This window comes from Hippopotamus amphibius, chromosome 5 (genome assembly GCF_030028045.1).
Source record: "Hippopotamus amphibius kiboko isolate mHipAmp2 chromosome 5, mHipAmp2.hap2, whole genome shotgun sequence".
Taxonomy (NCBI): domain Eukaryota; kingdom Metazoa; phylum Chordata; class Mammalia; order Artiodactyla; family Hippopotamidae; genus Hippopotamus; species Hippopotamus amphibius.
The window spans coordinates 97,377,399-97,393,425 of NC_080190.1; the positions used below are offsets into that span (position 1 = coordinate 97,377,399).

General features: G+C 35.9%; 1 pseudogene; it reads left to right on the forward strand.

Annotated features, from left to right (window-relative positions):
* Positions 1-15,183: 15,183 nt before the first annotated feature.
* On the forward strand, positions 15,184-15,627 carry LOC130853690 (calmodulin-1-like; annotated as a pseudogene).
* Positions 15,628-16,027: the final 400 nt, after the last annotated feature.

Genomic DNA, 16,027 nt, shown 5'->3' on the forward strand with positions numbered 1-16,027 from the left:
GACCCTTGCCTGCTTCTCTAATCATAGTTCACTTTTCAAGCCTCTCACTCATGATGCCTCCATCCCAAAGCTCTTCCTCACTCAGCCTTCCTCTGCTGTCTTCTGTAGGAACTGCTGTTTCCCAAACCTTCACCTGACAGGCTTATTTTCTTTCTTCAGTCTCAGCTTAGACATCACCTCCTCAGCTGGCCTTTCCCCCTCTGATCTTAAAATTGCTTCTTTTTGCACTCTTTTCATGACACTCTGTTTTTTACTTAGTGGGGCTTTTTGCAATTTTTAGTGATATGTTTGAGTTTATTTGCTTAATGTTTGTTTTTCCCCTTCAGCTTATAAAACTACATTTGAGCAGAAACCTTGTCTGCTCTGCATACTCAGGGCCTATGGCAATAATTTCCACAAAGTGGGTAAATTTTGACTGAATGAATGCAAGAATAAAGAGAGGGTCAGCTGGGCTGGTGTTCTTGAGGTTCTGGGAAAATTTTCACTCCGGTTTGGAGGGTCAATATTGGTTTCAGACAAATTTTCAAAGAGGAGGTAATGTTCTAGTTTTAGGGGAGACAGTCACAGACAAGACTTGGCCTTTTGGGTACTACATGTGCTAAAAAGTAGGGAGGTATTCTACAGAATTACAGATTTTACTTGGCGAATAGTCCAGTGTGTTTACTATGGGTTCGGCTTTTTGGCTCAGTGTGTTAACTTGGGTCCTCTGTGAAGCAAGTGCCAAGAAGAGGTTAGAAATGCAAGACATTTAATGGGGAAAAACATCAAGAATGGAAACTGGGGAAAAAGCCAGTGAAAGTGAGAGAGCTCTCAGATCACAATGCAGGCCATGCAGGTCAAAGTGAGCCATGCAATGTCACATCTCACAGAAATAGGCCTGCCTTAATATCCCAGCTGCACTGAGTCTTTAACTGGAACAGTCCATGGGAGGTGTGGCACTGGTGCACATGTGGTTGTGACTTCAGACCACAGATGTTGGTGCCATGGGTCAAAAATGAACAGTAATAGGAGATTGAGAGGTGCATCTGTGATGGCCAGCAGAGCTCACTATTCTTTTGTTTAAAAACTGGTATTAGCAGTATTATTTGTTTTGGAGTTTGTCCTGTTTATTCTGGCAAGACCCTAACTATATTTCTTATTGGTCTGCAATTGTATTTTTAGCTTCTAGCCTTGTAAATTTCTTCCTTCTTTTAAGTTAATATTATTAAGCTAGTACATGAATACATGCTCATTATGAATCATCTAAACAATGAAGTATATTAAATAAAAAGTAGCCTCTTTTTGTTCCCCTTCCCAAAACCAACAATATCACTTAATTTCTTAAGTAGTAACCACCATTAACATTTGCTGTGTTGCTTTCCAGATTCTTCCATATCATTTATTTATATTTGTAAATATACTTACAAATATACACATATTAATATGTGCAAAAATACAAACATGTACACAAATATACACACAATTATACAGTTTTGCTTTCACAAACACAGGCTTGTGTTATATAAATTATTCTGTATATTGCTTTTTCATCTAACAATTTTATTTAGGAGAGCTTTCCCTGTTAGGACATATAATAGCTATTTTTAAACTTTTGTGATTAAGAATCTGGTTACCTTCTGATTACCTATATGATACATGTCAAATAATTTCTGTTGTTTTAGCTTTCTTTGATTTTGCCATAGTTATTCAAATACTGAACAAGAAAATATTCCCTAAAACTGGGCCTAAGGAGAAAAGAAATATGTAAGGAAATGTTTATTATAATTCTAGTTTGAATTCATGGCAGTCTGCTTTTGGAAATGACTGCTGACAAAGATTGAAACCACCACTAGAGGTTAAATCAGATCCACAGATCAGTGCTAGCAGGCCTCATGACTGTATATGAATGTATAGAAATCATGTTTTTTCAATTGGTTATCTTCTTTCCTGCTTTAAACAACAAAAAAATAAGTTTTGCAGCAGTAGGCAAAATACTAAGATGTTTTCCTTACTAAAAAGAAATTCTCGTACTCTGAAGTCTTCCCTGAGATCTCTGATGTTCCCACAGTCTTCTTAAATGGTGACTCTCTTCTCTCCCTCCCCATTTCATATCGCTGGGGTGGGGGGGAAAGTAACTTCCTTGATCATCATTTCTGCTTCTAGGCCATTCTCCCTACCGTAAGCTTCTCCAGCTTTGAAATACATGCACCAGACTATAATGCCTGTTATCCTTTTCTTTTTTTAATTCCCATAATCCCATTATCTCTTGTAATCTTATTTACAGACTCCTAGATTACATCTCCCCATTCCTTAAAGATGTTAGTTCCTGGCTGACTATTATTCTTCCTAATGACCACCATCATCATTCTTTATTTCAATACCCTCAGAGATGAGCCTTCAAATACCCTGGTATACTCCATTGACAGTTCTCATTCTGCCTTAGCCATCCACCGCTTAGTCATACCCCAGACTATGTCAGCAACATATTCTCACCCTGACCATCTCAATATTAATCTTTCTTTCTTACTGCCAGTTCTTATCTTTCCAGTTTACTCCCTGTAGTTACATTAGTCCAACAATCCTTTAATCCCATGCACATCAGGGCATCCTGGTGTGGCTCACCTGGGTTCTCTGCAAGGCTGCAACAAAAAAACATCAGCAGAGAATGTGATCTCATCTGAGGCTTGACTGGGGAAGGATCCACTTCCTCCTTCATGTGGTTGTAGGCAGCACTCTGTTCATTCTGGGCTGATGGACTGAGTCAGATTCTTGCCAGCTGTCAACTGGAGGCTATCCTCCATTACTTGACAAATGACCTCATAATATGCAGCTCATAACATGGCAGTTGCTTCTTCATGAGAGAGAGTATCCTTGAAGACAGATAATCTTATGTAAAGTAATCATGTACAACCAGTCACCTTTGCTTACTCTATTGGCAAGGAGTAAGTCACAGGTTCTGCCCACATTCAAGAGAAGGGTACCACTCAAGGGTGTGAATATGATGACGCAGGGCTTATGACTTATGATCTGTTTTCCATGTACTTGTGCATCTGTTTTTGTCATTCACCCACATCAACATGTAATGACATTATTCTGTGCCTTATCATCAAACTAAAGGGACAGAACTCTTAAATTTATAGTCTATTTGGGTTACAAATATCCTGGATCAATTATACTACTACCAAATTAATTTTTAAAATGAAATATTGTTCTCTTTTGGATTTTGTCAATGCTTTTTATATTTTTCTATTTATTCAATCATTTTGTTTTCTTTTTTTTTTCAGCTTTATTGAGGTATTATTGATATATAACATGTAATTTAAGGTGTACAACATGATTTAATGCATATATATTGCAAAATTATTACCACAATAAGGTAATAATAATTACCATTATTTTTTGGTATTAACAGCATTTAAGATATACCCTTAATCACTTTTAGTATATAATACAGTATTGCTAACTATAGTCACCATGCTATACATTAGATCTCCAGAACTTATTTATTTAATTGATGGAAGTTTGTACCCATTGACCAACATGTCCTCATTTTCCCTACTCCTAGCCTGGACAACCACCATTCTACTATCTATTTCTATGAGTTCAGAATTTTTAAATTCCTCATATAAAAGAGAGTATACATTATTTGCTTTTTTATGCTTGATTTATTTCAATTAGCATAATGCCCACAAATTCCATTTATGTGGTTGTAAAGGGCAGACTTTTCTTCTTTTGTGGTTGAATAACATTCCATTTTGTGTGTGTGTGTAAGATTTTCTTTATATATTCTTTATACCTTCAACTGTTGATGAACATGATGTTGCTTCCATATCTTGGTTAAATTTCACCTACCTTGGTTAAATTTATTCCTATGTATGATATTCCTATTTTTGATGCTACTGTAAATGGTATTTCTTATTTATTTTTCTATTTATTGTTAGCTTATAGAAATGCAACTGATTGCTGTATGTTGATTTTGTGTCCTGTCATTTTACTGAATTCATTTATTGATTTGGAGGAGTGTTTAGAATTTTCATATTACCTGCAAACAGAGAATTTTACTTCTTCCTTTCTGACTTGGGTGCCATGTTAATTTTTATCACCCAATTGCTCTTCCAGTGTATTGAATAAAAGTGGTGAGAGGGGATATCCTTATTTTGTTCTTGGTCACAGAGGAAAAAATTTGTTTTCACTGTTGAGTGTGATTTTAGCTGCCTCTATTATGTTGGGGTACCTTCCTTCTATATCTAGTTTGTTTGTTTTTTTTATCATGAAATGATGTTGAATTTTGTCAAATGCTTTTTCTACACCTATTGAGATAATCATATGATGTTTACCTTTCACTCTATTGGTGTAGTGTATCATATTTATTGATTTGTGTATGTTGAACTGCCCTTACATCCCAGGGATAAATTCCACTTGATGAAGGTGTATGATCCTTTTAATGTGCTGTTAAAATTGGTTTTCTAAGGGAGGGTGGGGGAGGAGTCGAGGGAGGGAGGGAATACGGGGATATGTGTATAAAAACAGATGATTGAGCTTGGTGTACACCCCCCAAAAAAATAAATATAATTGAAAAAAAATTGGTTTTCTAATATTTTGTTGAGAATTTTTTCACCTATATTCATCAGTTTTCTTCACTTGAAGTTTCTTTTTCTGGCTTTTGCATAAGAATAATGCTGGCTTCATAAAATGAGTTTGGGAGTATTTGGTCCTTTTCAATTTTTTGGGACAATTTGAGAATGATTGGTATTAATTTTTCTTTAAATGTTCAGTGGTGAAACCATGTGGTCCTGAGATTTTCTTTTGTTAGAATTTTAAATTAACTGATTCAATCTCCTTATTGGTTGTTGATCTGTTGAAATTTTCTTTTTCTTCATGATTCAGTTTGAGTGGGTTTTATGTTTCTAAGTTTCATCATTTCTTCTAAGCTATTCAATTTATTGCCATATAATTGTTTACTGGAGTCTTTTATGATTTTTTTATATTTCTGTAATATCAGTTGTGTCTTCTCTTTCACTTCTGATTTTATTTACGAGTCTCGCCTATCTTTTTCTTAGTTAGTCTAATTATAAGTTTGTCAATTTGTTTATCTTTTCACAAAACAAGCTCTCAGTTTTGTTGGTCTTTTCTATTGTTTTTTTTTTCCTGATCTCTATTTTATTTATTTATGCTCTGATCTTTGTTATTTCATCCTTTCTGTTAACTTTGGACTTAGTTTGTTCTTCTTGTAGTTCCTTGAGGTGTAAAGTTGTTTACTTGTAATCTTCCTTTTTTTTTTCTTAATGTAAGCATTTAAGACTATAAATTTTCCTCTTAGAACTGCTTTTGCTTCATTCCTTGAGTATTGGTATGATGTGTTGCCATTTTTATATGTCTGAAGATATTTTTTGAATTCCTTTTAGATTTTTTTCTTTGACCCATTGGTTGTTCAGGAGCATGTTAATTTTCACACATCTGTGAATTTTCCAGTTTTTCTTCTATGGTTGATTTCTAGTTTCATACCATTGTGATTGGAAAAGATACATGATATGATTTCCATCTTTTTACATTGCCAAGGTTTGTTTTGTGACCTAACATATATTTTGTATCCTGGAGAATGTTCCATGTGCACTTGCAAAGAATGTGCATTCTACTGCAGTTGTGTGGAATATTTGTATATGTCTGTTAGGTCCATTTTGTCTACAACATAGTTCAAGCCCAATGTCTCCTTAATAATTTTCTGACTGGATGATCTATCCATTGTTGAAAGTGGGGTATTGAAATACTGTACTATTATTGTATCATAGTATATTTCTTTCCTTAGATATGTTAGAATTTGCTTGATATATTTAGGAGCTATGATATTGGGTGCATATATATTTATAATTATTATATCTTCTTGATGAATTGACCTCTTTATCATTGCATGCTGACTTTCCTTGTCTCTTGTTGGAGTTTATGTCTTAAAGCCTAATTTGTCTAATTAAGTGTAGCTACCTCTGTTATTTTTTGGTTCCATTTGCATAGAATATCTTTTTATATCCCTTAAGACTGAGCCTATTTGTATACTTAAAGATGAAGTCAATCTCTTGTAGGAAGCATAGAGTTGAGCCTTGTTTTTAAATTCATTCAACCACTATCTACCTTTTGACTGGAGAAAATCTATTTGCATTTAAGTAATTATTGATAGGTAAGAACTTACTAATGTCATCTTCTTGTGTTCTGTTTTATTTTGTTTGTTTGTTTGTTTTTTGTAGTTTCCTTGTTCCTTTCTTCCTCTTTTGTTGTCTTTCTTTGTAAATTGATGATTTTCTGTGGTGGTATGATTTATTTTATTATCATACCCATTTTATTATCTTTTGTGCCTACTGTAGAATTTTGCTTTGTGGTTACCATGAAGTTTACATAAAAAGTTTCATAGATTTAACAGTCTATTTTAAGCTGATATCAACTTAAAAGTAATCATATACAAAAATGCTACCCTTTTACTTCCCCCATAATTTTATATTTTTGATGTCACAGTTTTCCTCTTTTTGTATTGTGATTCATTAACAAGTTATTGTACCTATGTAATGCTTTTGTCTTTTAAAATTTATAATAGAGTTAAGTGATTAACACACCACCATATGTACAGTATTAGAGTATCATGAATTTGACTATATACTGACTTGTACCAGAATGTTTTACATTTTCGTATATTTTCATGTTACTGATTAGTCTGTTTTCATTTCAGCTTAAAAAACACCTCTCATCATTTCTTGTAAGGCAGGTCTAGTAGTGGTGAACTCCAGTTTCTTTTTCTTTTTTTTTTAGGGGGAAGGAAGACTTGATATCCCCTTCTTTTTTTTTTTTAAGAACTTTTATTGAGATACAGTTAACATACAATAAACTGCGTATATTTAGAGTGTACAATTTGGAATCCCAATCTCCCAATTCAATCCCTCCCAATCCTCCCCACTTTTGACACTTGGTGTCCGTATGTTTGTTCTCTACATCTGTGTCTCTATTTCTGCCTTGCAAACCAGTTGATTTCTACCATTTTTCTATAGTCTGCATATGTGTGTTAATATACAGTATTTGTTTTTCTCTTTCTGACTCACTTCACTTTGTATGACAGTCTCCAAGTCCATCCATGTCTCTAGAAATGTCCCAGTTTCCTTGCTTTTTACAACTGAGTAATATTCCATTGTATATATGTACCACATCTTTTTTATCCATTCATCTGTTGATGGACATTTAGATAGCTTCCATGTCCTGGCTATTGTAAATAGTGCTGCAATGAACATTGGAGTGCATGTGTCTTTTTGAATTATGGCGTTCTCTGAGTATATGCCCAGCAGTAGGATTGTTGGGTCATATGGTAACTCTATTTTTAGTTTTGCAAGGAAACTCCGTACTGTTCTCCATAGTGGCTGTATCAATTTACATTCCCACCAACAGTGCAAGAGTGTTCCCTTTTCTCCACATCCTTTCCAGCATTTACTGTTTGTAGATTTTTTGATGATGCCCATTCTAACCAGTGTGAGGTGATACTTCATGGTCATTTTGATGTGCATTTCTCTAATAATTAAGGATGTTGAGCAGCTTTTCATGTGCCTCTTGGCCATCCATATGTCATCTTTGGAGAAATGCCTATTTAGGTCTTCTGCCCATTTTTTGATTGGGTTGCTTGTTTTTTTGATATTGAGCTGGATGAATTGTTTGTATATATTGAAGATTAGTCCTTTGTCTGTTGATTCATTTGCAAATATTTTCTTCCATTCTGAGGATTGTCTTTTCGTCTTGCTTATAGTTTCCTTTGCTGTGCAGAAGCATTGAAGTTTCATTAGGTCCCACTTATTTATTTTTGTTTTTATTTCCATTACTCTAGGGGATGGATCAAAAAAGATCTTGCTGATATTTACATCAAAGAATGTTCTTCCTATGTTTTCCTCTAGGGATTTTATAGTGTCTGGCCTTCCATTTAGGCCTTTAATCCATTTTGAGTTTATTTTTGTGTATGGTGTTAGGGAGTGTTCTATTCTCATTCTTTTACATGTAGCTGTCCAGTTTTCCCAACACCACTTATTGAAGAGGCTGCTTTTTCTCCAATGTATATCCTTGGCACCTTTGTCATAGATTAGTTGACCACAGTTTATCTCTGGGCTTTCTATCCTGTTCCATTGATCTATATTTCTGTTTTTGTGCCAGTACCATCCTGTCTTGATCACTGTAACCTTGTAGTATATCCTGAACTCAGGAAACCTGATTCCACCAACTCCATCTTTCCTTCTCAAGATTGCTTTGGCTATTTGGGGTCTTTTGCATTTCCATACAAACTGTAAAATTTCTTGTTGTAGTTCTGTGAAAAGTGCAATTGGTATTTTGATAGGGATTGCAATGAATCTGTAAATTTCTTTGGGTAGTATAGTCATTTTCACAATGCTGATTCTTCCAATCCAAGAATATGGTATGACCCTCCATCTGTTTGTGTCTTCTTTGATTTCTTTCATTAGTGTCTTATAGTTTTCTGAGTACAGGTCTTTTGCCTCCTTGGTTAGGTTTATTCCTAGGTATTTTATTCTTTTTGTTGCAATGGTGAATGGGATTGCTTCCTTAATTTCTCTTTCTGCTCTTTCATTGTTAGTGTATAGAAATGCAAGAGATTTCTGTGTGTTAATTTTGTATCCTGCAACTTTACCACATTCATTGATTAGCTCGAGTAGTTTTCTGGTGGCATCTTTAGGATTTTCTATGTATAATATCATGTCATCTGTGAACAATGACAGTTTTACTTCTTCTTTTCCAATTTGGATTCCTTTTATTTCTTTTTCTTCTCCTACTGCTGCAGCAAGAACTTCCAAAACTATGTTGAATAGTAGTGGTGAGAGTGGACATCCTTGTCTTGTTCCTGATCTTAGAGGGAATGCTTCTAGTTTTTCATCATTGAGAATGATGTTTGCTGTGGGTTTGTCATATATGGCCTTTATTATGTTGAGGTAGGTTCCCTCTATGCCCACCTTCTGGAGAGTTTGTATCATAAATGGGTGTTGAATTTTGTCAGAAGCTTTTTCTGCATCTCTTGAGATGATCATGTGGTTTTTATCCTTCCATTTGTTAATACGGTGTATCACATTGATTGATATGTGTATATTGAAGAATCCTTGCATTCCAGGGATAAACCCCACTTGTTCAGGGTGTATGATCCTTTTAATGTGTTGTTGGATTCTGTTGGCTAGTATTTTGTTGAGGATTTTCACTTCTAAATTCATCAGTGATATTGTTCTGTAATTTTCTTTTTTTGAAGTATCTTTGTCTGGTTTTCGTATCAGGGTGATAGTGGCCTCATAAAATGAGTTTGTGAGTGTTCCTTCCTCTGCAATGTTTTCGAAGAGTTTGAGAAGAATCAGTGTTACCTCTTCTCTAAATGTTTGATAAAATTCACCTGTGAAGCCATCTGGTCCTAGACTTTTGTTTGTTGGGAGATTTTCAATCACAGTTTCAATTTCATTCCTTGTGATTGGTCTGTTCATATTTTCTATTTCTTCCTGATTCAGTCTTGAAAGGTTATACCTTTCTAAGAATCTGTCCATTTCATCCAGGTTGTCCATTTTTCTTTGGCATATAGTTGCTTGTAATAATCTCTTATGATGCTTTTTATTTCTCTGGTGTCTGTTGTAACTTCTCCTGTTTCCTTTCTGATTTTATTGATTTGAGTCCTCTCCCTCTTTTTATTGATGAATCTTTCTTGAGGTTTATCAATTTTATTTATCTTCTCAAAGAAGCAGCTTTTAGTTTTATTGATTTTTGCTATTGTTTTCTTTGTTTCTATTTCATTTATTTCTGCTCTGATCTTTATGATTTCTCTCTGTCAACTAACTTTGAGTTTTGTTTACTCTTCTTTCTCTAGTTTCTTTAGGTGTAAGGTTGGATTCTTTATTTGGGATTTTTCTTCTTTCTTGAGCTAGGATTGTATTTCTCTAAACTTCCCTCTTAGAACTGCCTTTGCTGCATCCCATGGGTTTTGGATCATTGTGTTTTCATTGTCGTTTGTCTCTAGGTATTTTTTGATTTCCTCTTTTCTTTCTTCAGTGATCTCTTGGTTATTTAGTAGTGTATTGTTTAGCTGCCCTGTGTTTGTGTTTTTTACAGTTTTTTTTCCTGTAATTGATTTCTAATCTCATAGCGTTGTGTCCAAAAAGATGCTTGATATGATTTCAATTTTCTTGAATTTACCAAGGCTTGAATTATGACCCAAAATGTGATCTATTCTGGAGAATGTTCCATGTGCACTTGAGAAGAATGTGTAGTCTGTGGTTTCTGGATGTAATGTCCTGTAGATATCTATTACATCAAGCTGATGTATTGTGTCATTTAAAGCTTGTGTTTCCTTACAAATTTTCTGTGTGGATGATGTGTCCACTGGTGTAAGTGGGGTGTTAAAGTCCCCCACTATTTTTGTATTCCTGTTGATTTCCTCTTTCATAGTTGTTAGAATTTGCCTTAAGTATTGAGATGTTGCTATATTGGGAGCATATATATTTATAAGTGTTATCTCTTCTTCTTGGATTGATCCCTCGATCTATATGTAGTGTCCTTTCTTGTCTCCTGTAATATTTTTTATTTTAAAGTCTATTTTATCTGATATGAGTATTGCTACTCCAGCTTTCTTTTGATTTCCATTTGCATAGAATATCTTTTTCCATCCCCTCACTTTCAGTCTGTATGTGTCCCTAGGTCTGAAGTGGGTCTCTTGTAGACAGCATATATATGGGTCTTGTTTTTGTATCCATTCAGCCAGTCTGTGTCTTTTGGTTGGTGCCTTTAGTCCATTTACATCCAAGGTAATTATTGACATGTATGTTCCTATTACCATTTACTTAATTGTTTTGTTTATGTGTTTGTAGGTCCTTTTCTTCTCTTCTGTTTCTTGCTTAGTGAAGTTCCTTTAGCATTTGTGTAGGGCTGGTTTGGTGGTGACAAATTCTCTTAGCTGTTGCTTGTCCGTAAAGCTTTTGATTTCTCCACTGAATCTGAATGAGATTGTTGCTGGGTAGAGTATTCTTTGTTGTAGGTTCTTCTCTGTCATCACTTGAAATATATCATGCCACTCCCTTCTGGCTTGCAGAGTTTCTGCTGAGAAATCAGCTGTTAACCTTATGGGAGTTCCCTTGTATGTTATTTGTCATTTTTCCCTTGTTGCTTTTAATAACTTTTCTTTGTCTTTAATTGTTGTCAATTTGACTATTATATGTCTTGGCATGTTTCTCCTTGGGTTTATCCTGCCTGGGACTCTCTGTGCTTCCTGGACTTGGGTAGCTATTTCCTTTCCCTTGTTAGGGAAGTTTTCAACTATAATCACTTCCAATATCTTCTTGGGTCCTTTCTCTCTCTCTTCTCCTTCTGGGACCCATATAATGCGAATGTTGGTGCGTTTAACACTGTCCCAGAGGTCTCTTAGTCTGTCTTCAGTTCTTTTCATTCTTTTTTCTTTATTCTTTTCCACATCAGTGATTATCACCATTCTGTCTTCCAGGTCACTTACTCGCCCTTCTGCCTCAGTTACTCTGCTATTGGTTCCTTCTAGTGTATTTTTAATTTCAGTTATTGTGTTGCATATCTCTGTTTGTTTGCTCTTTAATTCTTCTAGGTCTTTGGTAAGCTTTTCGATCTTTGCATCCAGTCTTTTTTCAAAGTCCTGGATCATTTTCACTATCATTATTCTGAATTCTTTTTCTGGAAGGGTCCCTCTCTCCTCTTCATTTAGTTGTTTTTATGGTGTTTTATCCTGTCCCTTCATCTGGTACAAAGTCTTCTGATTTTTCATTTTCTCTCTCTGTGGCTGTGATTTTCAGTTCCAGAGAAGGAAATACTGCTGATACTGCTTGATTCTGTTGTCTGACCTCTTGTGGAGGAAGTTCTCTAGGAGGTGTGTGTGCTTCCTGATGGGAGGGACTCATTGTGGGTAGGACTGGGTAGGCGGAGCTCAGTAAGACTTTAATCCAATTTGGTGGGCAGAACTCAGTAAAACTTTAATCTGCTTTTCTGCCAATGGGTGGGGCTGTGTTCCTACCTTGTTTGATATTTGGCCTGTGGCTACATAGCACGGGAGCTTACAGGCTCTTTGGTGGGGCTAAATGGCAGACTCTGGGAGAGCTCATGCCAATGAGCACTTCCCAGAACCCCTGCCCCCAGTGCTCCTGTTTCCTCAGTGAGCCACTGGTGCCCCCCACCTCTTCAGGCAACCCTCCAACACCAGCAGGTAGGTCTGGTTCAGTCTCCTATGGGGTCACTGCTCCTTCCCCCTGGGTCCTGGTGAGCACAATTTTTTGTGTGCCCTCCAAGAGTGGAGTCTCTGTTTCCCCCAGTACTGTGGAGGTCTTGAAATCAAATCCCATTGGCTTTCAAGTCTGATTCTCTGGTGATTCTTCCTCCCGTTGCTGGACTCCCAAGTTGGGATTCCTGACATGGGGCTCAGAACCCTCACTTTAGTGGGTGGACTTCTGTGGTATAACTGTTCTCCAGTTTGTGAGTCACCCACCCAGCATTTATGAGATTTGATTTTAATGCAATTGTGCCCCTCCTACCATTTCATTGTGGCTTCTTTTCGTCTCTGGATGTGAGGTTGTCTTGTTTGTGAGTTCCAGTGTCTTTCTGTTGATGATTGTTCAGCAATTTGTTGTAATTTTGGTGCTCTTGCAAGAGGGAGTGAGCGCACGTCCTCCTACTCCACCATCCTGATCCGTCTGATATCCCCTTCATTTTTGAAAGATGGCTTGGCTGTATAAAACATTCTTGGTTGGCAGTATTTTTCTTTTAGTGCTTTGAATATATCCTCTCATGCTCCTGAATCTGCAAGATTTCTGCTGAGAAATCTGCTTATAACTTTTTTTGGGAGGGTGGATTTTCTTATATGTGAGGAATCTTTTTTTTTCTCTTGCTGCTTTTAAAATTCTCTCTGTCTTTAATTTTAGACAATTTTATTATAATGTGTTTTGAAGAAAATTGTTTTGAGTTGATATTTGGGTAGATTCTTGGACTTAGACATCCAAAACATTTCCCAGATTTGGGAGGTGCTCAGGCACTATTATTAAATTAAAAAAAAAAAAAAAGTATTGTTGATTTACAACATCATGTTAATTTCATGTGTAAAGCACAATGATTCAGAATATATTATATGTATTCTTTTTCAGATTCTTTTCCCTTATAGGGTATTGCAATATATTGAGTATAGTTCCTGTGCCAGGCAGTAGATCCTTGTTGGTTATCCATTTTATATATAGTAGTGTGTATATGTTAATCTCAACCTCCTAATTTATCCCTCTCTCCCTTTTCCACTTTGGTAACAGTAAGTTTGTTTTCTATGTCTGTGAGTATGTTTATATTTTGTGAATAAGTTCTTTTTTTTTTTTTTTAGATTCCACATTGAAGTGATAGTATATATTTGTCTTTCTCTTTCTGACTTGCTTCACTTAGTATAATCTCTAAGTCCATCCATGTTGCTGCAAGTGGCATTACTTCATTTTTTATGGTGGAATAGTATTCCATTGTATTTGTATACCATATCTTACAGATATGGACATTTAGGTTGCTTCCATGTCCTGGGTATAGTAAACAGTGCTGCAATAAAACTTGGGGCACATGTATTTTTTCAAATTATACTCTCCTCTGGATATATGCTCAGGAGTGGGATTGCTGGATCATATGGTAGCTCTATTTTTAGATTTTTAAGGAACCTCCATACTGTTCTTCAAAGTGGCTGTACCAATTTACATTCCCACCAACAGTGTAGGAGAGTTCCTTTTTCTCCACACCCTCCTTAGCATTTATTATTTGTAGACTTTTTTGATGATGGTCATTATGACAGAAGTGAGGTGATACCTCATTGTAGTTTTGATTTGCATTTCTCTAATAATTAGAGATGTTCAGCATTTTTTGATGTGTTATTTGGTGACCTATATGTCTTTTTAGAAGAATTGTCTCTTTAGATTTTTGCCATCTTTGATGTGATTGTTTGTTTCTGTTTCTTCCCCCCCCCCCCCCCTTTTTTTGTGTACTGAGCTGTATGAGCTGTTTATATATTTTGGAAATTAATCTCTTGTCAGTCACATCATTTTCAAATATTTTCTCCCATTCTGTAGGTTGTCTTTTCATTTTGCTTTTGGTTTCCTTTGTTGTGCAAAAACTTTTAGGTTTAATTATGCCCCATTTGTTTATTTTTGGTTTTATTTTCATTACTCTAGGAGACAGATTTGAAAAGATATTGCTGTGATTTGTGTCAAAGAGTATTCTGCCTATGTTTTCCTCTAGCAGTTTTGTATTATCTGGCCTTACATTTAGGTCTTTAATCTATTTTGAGTTTGTTTTTGTATATGGTGTTAGAAAATGTTCTAATTTTCCTTCCTTTTCATGTAGCTGTCCAGTTTTCCCAGCACCTCTTATTGAAGAAACTGTTTTTTCTCCATTGTATATTCTTGTCACCTTTGTCATAGATTAATTGGCCGTAGGTGTGTAGGTTTATTTCTGAGCTTTCTATCCTGTTCCTTTGATCTATATATCTGTTTTTGTGCTAGTACAATACTGTTTTGATTACTGCAACTTTGTAATATAGTTTGAAGCCAGGGAGCCTGATTCCTCCAGCTTCATTTTTCTTTCTCAAGATTGATTTGTCAGTCATAATATTTTAAAGAATCTTTTTGCCCGTTTCTCCCCTTCTTCTCCTTCTTGGACTCCAATGATGCACAGGTTGTTTCTCTTAACAATACCCTCTAATTAACTTAGGCTTTATTAATTCTTTTGTATTATTTTTCTTTTTGCTTCTCTGACTGGATGATTTCAAATGATCTGTCTTTAACTCACTTTTCTTTTCTTCTGCTTGGTTCTGTCTGTTATTGAAGCTCTATATTAAATTCTTCAGTTCAATCTTTGTATTCTTCAACTCTAGGATTTTTGTTTGTTTTTTATAATGGCTTCTATTTCTTTGTTAAAATTCTCATTTTGGATGAGGTGGCAGTGGCTGTGGCACAGGGATACGGTACTGTATATATATTGGGGAGCAGAGGCTCAGTGGTGAGCAGCAGTACTGGGAGTTGGGTAGCAGTGAGGGCAGCTGTGGTGGCAGCAAAGTGATCAGTGCACACCACACTTTAGCAGCAGCAGTAGCAAAGGCAACCCTGTGGTCACAGTCCTTGTGCTGGTGTAGCCACCCTCATTCTGTCTGCTCTTTGTCCCTTTGCTTGCACCATGGCTGATCAGCTGACCAAAGAACAGATAGCTGAATTCAAGCAAGCTTTCTCTCTATTTGATAAAGATGGTTATGGCACTGTCACAACAAAGGAACTTGGAAATGTCATTAGGTCACTGGGTCAGAACCCAACAGAAGCCGAATTGCAGGACATGATCAAGGAAGTGGATGCTGATGATATTAGCACCATTGACTTCCCAGAATTTTTGACTCTGATGGCTAGAAAAATGAAAGATATGGGCAACCAAGAAGAAATTCATGAGGCATCCTGAGTCTTTGACAAGGATGGCGATGGTTACGCCAATACCACAGAACTATGTCATGTCATGACAAACTTAGGAGAAAAACTAGCAGATGAAGAAGTAGATAAAATGAGCAGAGAAGCAGATACTGATGAATAAGTCAACTACGAAGAATTTGTACAGATGATGACTGCAAAATGAAGACCTACTTTGAACTCCTTTCCAACCTGCCTCTAGAAAAATCAAATTGAATCTTTTACTTACCTCTTGAAAAAACAAAACAATGCAAAACAAAACAAAAAACTGAATGTCAAAGTACCTTCTGTCCACACATATGCAAAAATCTGCATGTATTGGTTGGTGGTCTTGTCCCCTGAAGATCAAGCTACACATCAGTTTTCCAATATAAATACTTGTCCTACCTTAATGATATGGAAGCACTTAGTGAACTCCTGACAGGTCTGTCTGCTCACTATTAATATACTGTTTGGGCTGGCCAGTTTTTCATGCATAGAGCTTGGCAGTTGAGCACAGTCAAGCATTGTATTAAAAACAAAAAATGAAAAGAACAATTTCAAAACCTACTCAAAGAGAGACTACT